The sequence below is a fragment of the Phaethon aethereus genome (genome assembly GCF_964289735.1).
Source record: "Phaethon aethereus genome assembly, chromosome: 14".
Taxonomy (NCBI): domain Eukaryota; kingdom Metazoa; phylum Chordata; class Aves; order Phaethontiformes; family Phaethontidae; genus Phaethon; species Phaethon aethereus.
The window spans coordinates 15,372,674-15,381,768 of NC_138590.1; positions in this window are offsets into that span (position 1 = coordinate 15,372,674).

A 9,095-nucleotide genomic window follows, 5' to 3' on the forward strand; every position below is an offset into this window, starting at 1 on the left:
GTATAACTTTGAATACTGCTGAGAGACAACGTGCATGAATAAAAAGGCGCTGAGCTTGCTGTGCTGGATGTCTCCTTGTGGGTCTGCGACTAGCAGAGAACAAAAACCTGGGTGTTTGAGCACGAGGCAGCTGCCTCAGTTTCCCTGCCGTGCAGAGCAACGCAGCCTGTGACCCTACATCCCTACTCTATAAGCAGGGAGAAGCTGATTTTCAGAGGTGCCGAGCTCCCAGATTGGGGGCTGAGCCGCTCAGCACCAAACAGTGGTCCCTGCTGGGTGGTTTGCCCGGTGCTCGGGTGCCCCTCCGGGCTTGGCCCCGCTGCAGCAGAAAGAGCTGGATTTTCACAGGAGCTTAGCGTTCACAACTCTGATGCTTTTGGCCATCAGTCTGCTCCTATTAGCGACACAGCTCAGAGAACACCAGCAGTGCTCTGTGCCATCGTCACGGGGGGGCTTCACGCCAAACCCGGAGAGTGCAAATAACTGCAGTAACATGCTGTTAGTCTAACCACGTTTTAAAGAACACTGTCCTCCCCTCCCTTCCCCAGCAGTCGGCATATCTAGACTGTAAGACAAAAGGCAGGGTTTTTGGAATAAGTGATTAATTTTTCATATTGTTTCATTCCTTCCTTGCATTCTAAATTGGCTTATCCAGCAAAGCCCCAGTCCACTTCCCTTTTGGGCTCTCCTGCCTCGGAGTCATGCTGCCGCGTTGAAGTTGGCAAACACTGCCAGGGGAAGGCTTAAAATCCAAACAAAAATAACTGTACAGCACTTGCCTCTGCAAAATTTTCAGTGCAGTGCATCCCCAACCTCACAGGAACCCCCAGGTGTCACAGCAAGATAAAGAACAACAAACCAGCTTTTTTTGGTAGCAGCTTTAGTAAAACACTTCGGAAAAGGCTGAGCATCATTTAACCCCGGCTGTGCCTGAGCAAGGCCAGGGAGGAGCATACATGCCACCTGCCCCCAGTGACATTTTACTTAGCCTTTACATTAACATGTCCCACTATCTCCTGAAGTCAATTCTCAGTCCTCACCTTCTTACCAGCATAACTGGTCACCTCCCAAAGGGTTAATACAGAAAGACCAGTCCCAGCTGCTGGTGCAGGCCCTGGCTCCATGTCAAAACCTCGCTGTTTCGGGTTAGTCCAAGCAGGCGCTCACCAGTTCTGCAGACACCACCTCCATCTTTCACCCTGCAACCAGTTTTCTAACCCCATCGTATCATCCCAGAGCCACTACCCACCCGGGTCCCGCCTGCCTTGGCCCTGCGTGTGCCAGGGCTGCAGAATGACTCAAGAGGAGGGAAGTTAATGATTCAGCAGCGAGGCTGTGGCAAGCCAGCTTCTCCCCCTGGACGCACAGAGGACCATTCAAAGTCCTGGCGCAGCGCAGCCAGGCTCTGGCCCTGGCTGCCTGCCGTCGCTAGCTCTGCCATGGAAAAACTGCCCAGCACATCATCCCCTTCAAGCAGTGGTCGGGGGGGTCGTTTCAGGTGCTCCTTGCAGAAGGAAATCTCCTCCCCTCCACCCAGGGATGCTGTCATTACTCTGCTACTCACTAACTGTCCTAACGGTTGGACTTCACAATCTTAAAGGTCTTTTCCAACCTAAATGATTCTATGAATCTATGATCAAAGAAAATCACTTTGCACCAGACCACGGTTCAACAGTGCAGTCGGTGTTTTCAGGATTTACCCGATTCAAAACGCTGCCGCTGCACAGCGTGTCGCGCCGCTGCTGCATGAAACCGCTTCGCGCACTTGCATCTGCTGCAGAGATGCCGAGGAGCCAGGTTTGGAGCGGCAGGGGGTGCGCCGGGCGGGACGGGGCCTGCCCGGGCCACCCCCCGGGTTACGGGGCTCCGGGGTCACCACCCAGCTGGCGCAAAGACCGGCCTTTAGCCGGTCCTTTAGACCCTTTAGCAGCAACCCTACCGCTGCCCGGCCGGCTGCGGAACCGCGGCGTCCGCTGCTGCCTGCCCCCTCGCCACCTCCCGCGCCCGCTCCTGCCCGGCCTCCTGGGAGCCGTGATGGGGGGCTGAACCACGGAGCCAGCTCAGCTCCCTTCAGCCGGGGATTTGTGTCCTGGCTTAATTTCTTCGGGTCTGGTCAGCTAAGCTGGCCGAGGGAAGGGTCGGCCGAAGGGGCACGGCTGGGCTGGCAGCAGTGCCGAGGCCTCCGCAGGCCCCGGCAGCAAGGCCTGCCTGCCTGCCTGCCTGCCTGCCCTGCCCGCCCCACGCCGCTCGGGAGAGGGCGCTGGTGCGACGCGGCTGCGGCCGCCGGGCCGGCGGGGGGGGCGGCCCGGTAACGTGGGGACTGGGGGGGGAACGGTGGGGGTCTGAGAGGGAGCCGGCAGCCAGGTGCTCCCGGACCGGCAGCGTGTGCCAGAGGCGGCGGTGACTGCACCCTGGGGCACGCCGGCTGCAGTCCGAGCCGCGGCCATGGTGGCGTGCGCAAACCCTCCTGCTTCAAGGGGCGGCTGTGCTGGGCCAGGCCCTGGTGTTAAGGTTATGGGGGGGGCAGCGGGGGGGCGGTCCTGGAGCCTCGCAGGAAACTCCTGGGAACGGTTTAGCACAGACAGCAGAGCCGGCCGCAAGCGCTGTGCGCATCCCCCGGCCCCTTCCGGCTTCTTCCGCTAATGGCTGCCAGTTCAGTGCCAGCAAAGGGGAGGAAAAGGTTTGGCGTGAGGTATTTGGAGGAAAATCAGCTTCGATACAGCCACAGCCTCCCAGGAGAAGCAGCCAGCCGGACGGGAGGCCAGCAGAGAGCAAAGGAAACCTGCGGAACCCGCGAGAACTTTTTTTTCACAAGAAACACAGAGGCTGAACTTGTAAACAAGCCTCTGTCCCACGATGGGGCTCGTTCCCCTGCGAGCAAACGAGTGACAATGAAAGCGCACAGCTCTGTCGCCCTGACAAAGCAACTGCCACCCGCTGCAGGGATCACCGGGCACACGCGTTCCAATTTCTGTGTTCATAGGAACCTAGCCAGGTTCCTGAAAGGCTTTTGTACGACGGTGCAGAAGTTTGTAGTTTATTTTGTCTTGAAAACTGCAGCGGTGCCCACGTGTACTTTCCTACCTGTGATGTGACACCCCGTGCAGGATACCTGCACAGACAGGTCTGGTGTGCAGACACCGCTGGGTTTACACATGGCCCCCAGCACTGAAACCCCTGGGACCAGGGGAAAAAAAATGCACCCATGCACCCAAGCCCGAGTAAGAGCAACCTGCTCCATCTGAAGCATGGCTTGGTGGGACAGATGGAGCTCGCCCTTGAATTTCCCCAGGAAGCAGCACTGCTAACTTTCTTTGGGGCTGTGTTTGGGAGGGAAGCTCCTGTGGGGCTGGGAGAGTAGGGTGCATCTGGTGGCCCTGGCTTTGTGGCACTGGCATGTCATCCAGGTTTCCATAGCACCAGCATCCATAACACGGGGCCAAGGGGAGAGAAAGAAGTAGGTCAGACTAGGCTGACAATACCCAGACGTGTCTATCTATGGCTCAGGCTGATCCAGGATAGGGAGTGAAATGGAGGAGAAAGGGAGAGGGAAAGCGGGGGGGGGAGAAAAAAAAGGAAAACACAAAGTGTCTATAGTTTGAGCAAGGGCATTTTTCCCTCAGAAAAATAAGGACCTTTTAAAGCCACCTTTGTGTATCAGTACTGAGAGACCAAGACTAGCACCCACCTCCTGCCCATCTGACACCAGACTACAACAGAATTCAAATGCTAATTTGGAGCCAGACTTCTCAATGGGTCTTTATTTCTGCAGCAGCTCCAGGATGAGAGCTTTGGGGAAGCAGCTCGCTGGAGCTGTAAGGATGCTCTTCTCCAGGCCAGTGCTGTGGGCTGCTTTCCTTTCCCCTCTCCAGTCCTCATCCTGATTTTGATACCCCCTTGTCTTACTTTTACTTGTTTACATTCAGTGACTTCAAAGGCAAGGAAAAAGAAAGGCAGTCACACTGGAGTTGTGTAACTGAAATAACTGCAGTAGTGACCCATTTTATGTGCTGAGTCTGCAGAGGCCTTGCTGTCAACAGAGCAGCGTTTTTGGTGCTTGCCTGCATACAGTACAGTCGCTTTGAACTAGTATCCGTCAGTGCCAAAAGTAGGAAGAACATTATGCGCAGTAAGACCCAGGACCCTCTTGATCCCAGTAAACATACAGACACATGCATCTGCGGGGTGCATAACAGAGCGAGATTGGAGGAAGGAGGAGTGTTTTGCTCGGGGCGGGGAATCAGGAGTGTGTAGGTGCAAGAGCACAACTCTCACTGGAGAGACTGAGATGGACTGGGGTGATGAGTGTGACTGTGACTGATCCATGTCATACCTGCAGTGTGACAGCACCGTGTTTGGCTTGAACACCGCACCATTGCAGAAGAGACGCAGCCGTGGATGGAGGCGCAGGGTGTTTCAGGCCTGTGAGAGCAGGAGCCTCGCCCACAGGCAAATACTCCCTTTATGCTACCATGGGTCACAGCCCTGTGCAGTAAAAACCATTCCTGGATCAGACAGTGGGGTAAAATCCAAGCAAAAACAAAGCTATCATCTCCTACTTTGCCTCCAAAACAAAGGAGGCCAGGAAAATCCATACTCTAAGGTTACAATTCGCCTCATCTTCATCAGTTTTATACCTCCCAGTAATTATCACTTGTAAGTGATAAAAGACCACCAAGAATTCATCTTTCGCCCAGTGAGGGCAGAGCCACAGTATGTACAAGATGGACAGGGCTTAATGTGCCCTTTTGTGAATGCACTCCCTCCAAAGGAAAACTTAAGACATATGCTGTGGTAGCTTAGGAAGGAGCATGCCCTGCTCCAGCCCTCACCGATGCTGTGCCTGTCTCAGCGTTCAGGGATTTCCAGGGTCTGAGAGCTAAAGGTAAAAGTTAGGTAGGAAGAGCAAAAGTAGGGTCAGCACTCAGGAGGACTCAGAGCACTCCTGGAGTGAGAGAGTAAGAGAGGATCTGTGCCAGCAGCATGTGCATCAGTGGCATTGCTTTGACATGGCACTACATGACAAGAAACTTGACTACCTGAAAGCTGGGCAATGCCAAAAAGTTACGGCAACGTTACCTGCAAGTCGGGGATCATCACGTCAGCAAGGACCAAACCAGTGAGTTGCTGTGGTCACTGCTTCTGAGCCTGCAGCTGGTGAGGGGTTAAAACAGGCTCCATTTCATGAACATGCGTGGCTAGAATAACAAGAGCTCAGGCAGTGTGTTATCTGCCCTGATACAGATACCGCAGCACACTCTCCCAAGACTGGACTGGATCACCCCACTGCCAAGTATTTACAGTTTCACAGCTCATTCTCCTTCTGGGAGGGTGCAAGGAAATGCAGACAAGGCTTGTTGCAAGGGATGCAAATGGACACTTGCCCACGTTTCTCCTGGCGGATGCAAAGCTGAACTGCCGAAGAGCTGTAAATGTTCTGCCTGACTGAAGAAATTGTCTGAGAGAGCAGCCTGATGAGCTCAGTACAGCACTGCATGGCCAGATGGCTTCTGGATCAGAGCTGACTCATGCCCGCCTAGCCCAGAGTCAGGCAAAACATGCAGATACCTAGAGTATGCTGGTAGAAGACACCTCTTCTCCTGCTGTAACTGCATTCACGGCAAGGTAGCTAGCTGTATCGGTAAAAAGCAAAAGGTATTCTACCAACTGCCATAATTATAATGGTACAAAACTGAAATGGTAGCAGGCCCAAATTACACTAATGAGCAGAAAAGCATCAGACAGGTGAACCCCCAACGGAGCCCTGAGAGGACGCAATCACTGAGGGAGCAGAACAGAGGTAATTCTGTTTTTGCGATGACAAAGGATGGTGAGCCTAAGTTGTGGATAATGTGGTCGTGTAAAGGGAAGGGTGACGGATTCAAACAGTACAGCACTGGCCTCAGAGAGAAGGAGGGACTTGGGTATGTGCATTTCACTAAAGCAGCATCTATCAACCTCTGCAATTGGTTTCCAGGCCGGCATGGCTTCTTACTGAACAACAGCTTAGGAAAGCTGGGAAAAATAGCTCCTGCTCAGCCTCTGCTGCAGACCACCATTTTCAGAGTAAAGAATAAAGACAAAAAAAGTGAAAAGGAAGAAAGTAAAGGTGAAGTACAACCAAAAAGCCTCTTAAATTGCCCAAAGCAAAAGCAAGAGGGAAGCTGCATTAGCAAAGCTGTGAATTGGCAGCATTAGCAGATGACGACCATGGCCATGTTATCTAAGATGGTAGAACACACATCATGCATATTTAATAGCATTCTTTAGCTTGTATTTGTCACAGCATCACAGATAGAGGGTGTTTCTAAAGCCATGGTTAGAACATGGAGGGAAAAAAGCTTATAATTGAATTCTAGGGCTTTTGATTGGAGGTTACCTATAGAGAGAAACCTGCAAAGCATTGGTAGTATGAGACTTCCATGCATTCCCCATTTTCAGACCTGAGATGATAAAGCAAATCATCTGCTAGCAGTATTTGTTGGGAGTTAATCAGGTTTGCAGATTAACTGTAAGATCCTGAATTATATGTGCTTATATGCAAACGTGAGGAACATGCAAGACATGTAGCTGAGACATGAACGATGAAGCTTATGATGGAGGCAGAAGAACAAATGGATAATATCCAGCTAGGAAAGAGAGAAAGGGAAAGCACACACAGCAATGTGGTCAGGCTGATGGATACTGAATTCTGTCACCTTTTCAGACCAGGTATTTAAACTCTGATCACTGTTCTCTTCCCCCTGAAATGTGAGATGCTGACCCATAAAAGAATTATTGGCAATTATTTTCTGCATTGCAATAGTATCTCCAAAACCTACTCAGAGATCAGCTTCTGCATTACTTCCAGATAGGCAAGTGTCTCCATATAGGCTTAGATGCCTATAAACCCCTCAAATCAGAGCTGCAGATTTTCTTCATTATTTTCTTGCGCAAGGAAGAAACTTAAGCAAGCTAACAAATAGAGATTTATGGCTGGTACCAAACAGAAGTATCCTGAGCAGGTAGCAGGCTGCAAGAAAGAGCTTTACTTTGGTCCAGCTTAACACTTAACACGTCTGCTCAGCTTTATGCATCTCTCTGCAGGTTGGACTGGTGCTCAGGCTGTCCTGGTGTGGGTTTCTGCTCCCAGCCCCACTCACCATGAACTGGGGATGTTGCACAGACTATCTGGCAGATCATTTCTCCAGCAGATTTCTACCCAAGAGGCCACCTCTTTGCCCATTTTCTACCAGATGGACTAAAACTTAACAGGCTGAGTTCATCTTAGATTACAGCCCTCCCCAGGCTGACTTGAACGAGGTGAAATTTATCTTCTGGGAATGCAAGTAGGAACATGAGAGCAGCTCCTCTCCCCAGCAGTCTGGGAGGCAGGTGTGCCTTTCTCCTTTGCAGGAACGGGCCAGTGAAATTCTGAAGTAGAACAAAGTCCTTTTAGAGAAAAACAAGTGCCTGAAGCTGCAGCTCAAGCTGCTGACAGACACACCACAGTTCAGCTGTGTCTGCTGGAGGGAAAGATACAGGTGTCAGGCTGGCACTGTAAAACAAAATGCCAGGTAAACCAATGATGCTCAAGTCCTAGAAGGAATCACAGAAGCAAGACCTGAAAGTCTGCATGTGTAAAATACATACATAGTCATTTCCTTTCTCAAGAAGCCTCATAAAATCCTGCATGTGTTTCCAGCAAGATTTTTATCCCCGATCTCATTATTTGCAAGTGTTCACATACCATGGGACTACCCTTACTTTCAAAAGCACTTATCAGAGATAGCCTCTCAGGAAAAGGGCTGCTGCTGTTAACAATAACTGCACTTGAATTGTTAATTATTTCCATCTTTCAAACACCCCATATAGATTGGCTAATTATAACTCTTCCGATAACTATTTATGTCTGTCTTTGCCTCTGCTGTTCACAGTCACATTCTTCCCCTAGAAGTGGCTATACCCAACTTCCTCTTGGATGTGTTGAGTTGCAAGGCAGGCAGGTATTTTGCCTACGCTTAATAGCAATTACATAATTGCAAAAAAGTCATACGACCTTTCTTCTAACACCGGAACAACATGCATGCAGCAGAACTTCTTCCTGGTGTGAACACAGGATGATTTTAATTTTCTAACAGACCTCTAATGAGAAAACTTACGTCAGAATGCTGTTTGACTACAATAAACATATGATCAAGGTAGTACTGGGCAAACTGGGCTTTATTTATCACTGACAACTAGATAGCAAGAAATCAGCCAGAACGGCCCACTTCAAAGCCATGAAGCCACGTAGACCATGATGTATAAACAACAGAGAACCCATTTTCCGTTATTATTCAAATGCAGTAATGGAAACTAAAAAGACCAGACTAATAAAATGACACGTAGTAAATGTACCCCAGTGTACGATTATTAATATACATTATAAGAAGACAAAAATTATCATTAACTCACTGTTAGAAACGCAAAGGATTCAACTGGGATTAGCAAAGGGATTTGCTTTACATTAACCACTCTGTCAGGAACAAAGCTATGCATAGCTGCCACACCTCCACAGTCCTAAGGTCACCACTTATCTGTTAAAACGCACGGGCTCCCTCCCTTACAGCTATTGTAGTCTAAAGTTATTTTAGCTAATGATCCTCTGTAACGCTGTTTTGCAGAAGGGATTGGTCTGGCTGGGCATAGGCCGAAGGGACGTCAGGGTGCAGGCGAAAGGGCCGCCATTCGTGTCACCCTGCCAGGGCGCTGGGTGGTTTCCAGTTGGAGACCCAGCAAATAAACCTGCCTGCACCTCAGCCCGGACGCACCAAGGGTCACTCTGAAAGCGCGATCTGGAAAGCTCAGGGTTGGCAGAGGTTCAGCCGCTGCGGTTACTATCCCCATTGTTCGCGGTTACGTGCCAGCGCTTGCAAACGGCGTCATTTGGCCGGGGCGAGGAAGGCCTTCCTCGCCGCTCAGGCCCGGCCCGCCATCTCGGCGCGGGGGGATCCCGCAGACCGCACCTCGCCCCGCCCGGTCGTGCGGCGGCAGCTCTTTCTTTCTCCCGCCGCCTCCGGGGCTGGCAGCCCCCTGACTTCCCCGCCCCTTCACGGCGGAGGGGCCTGCGGCCC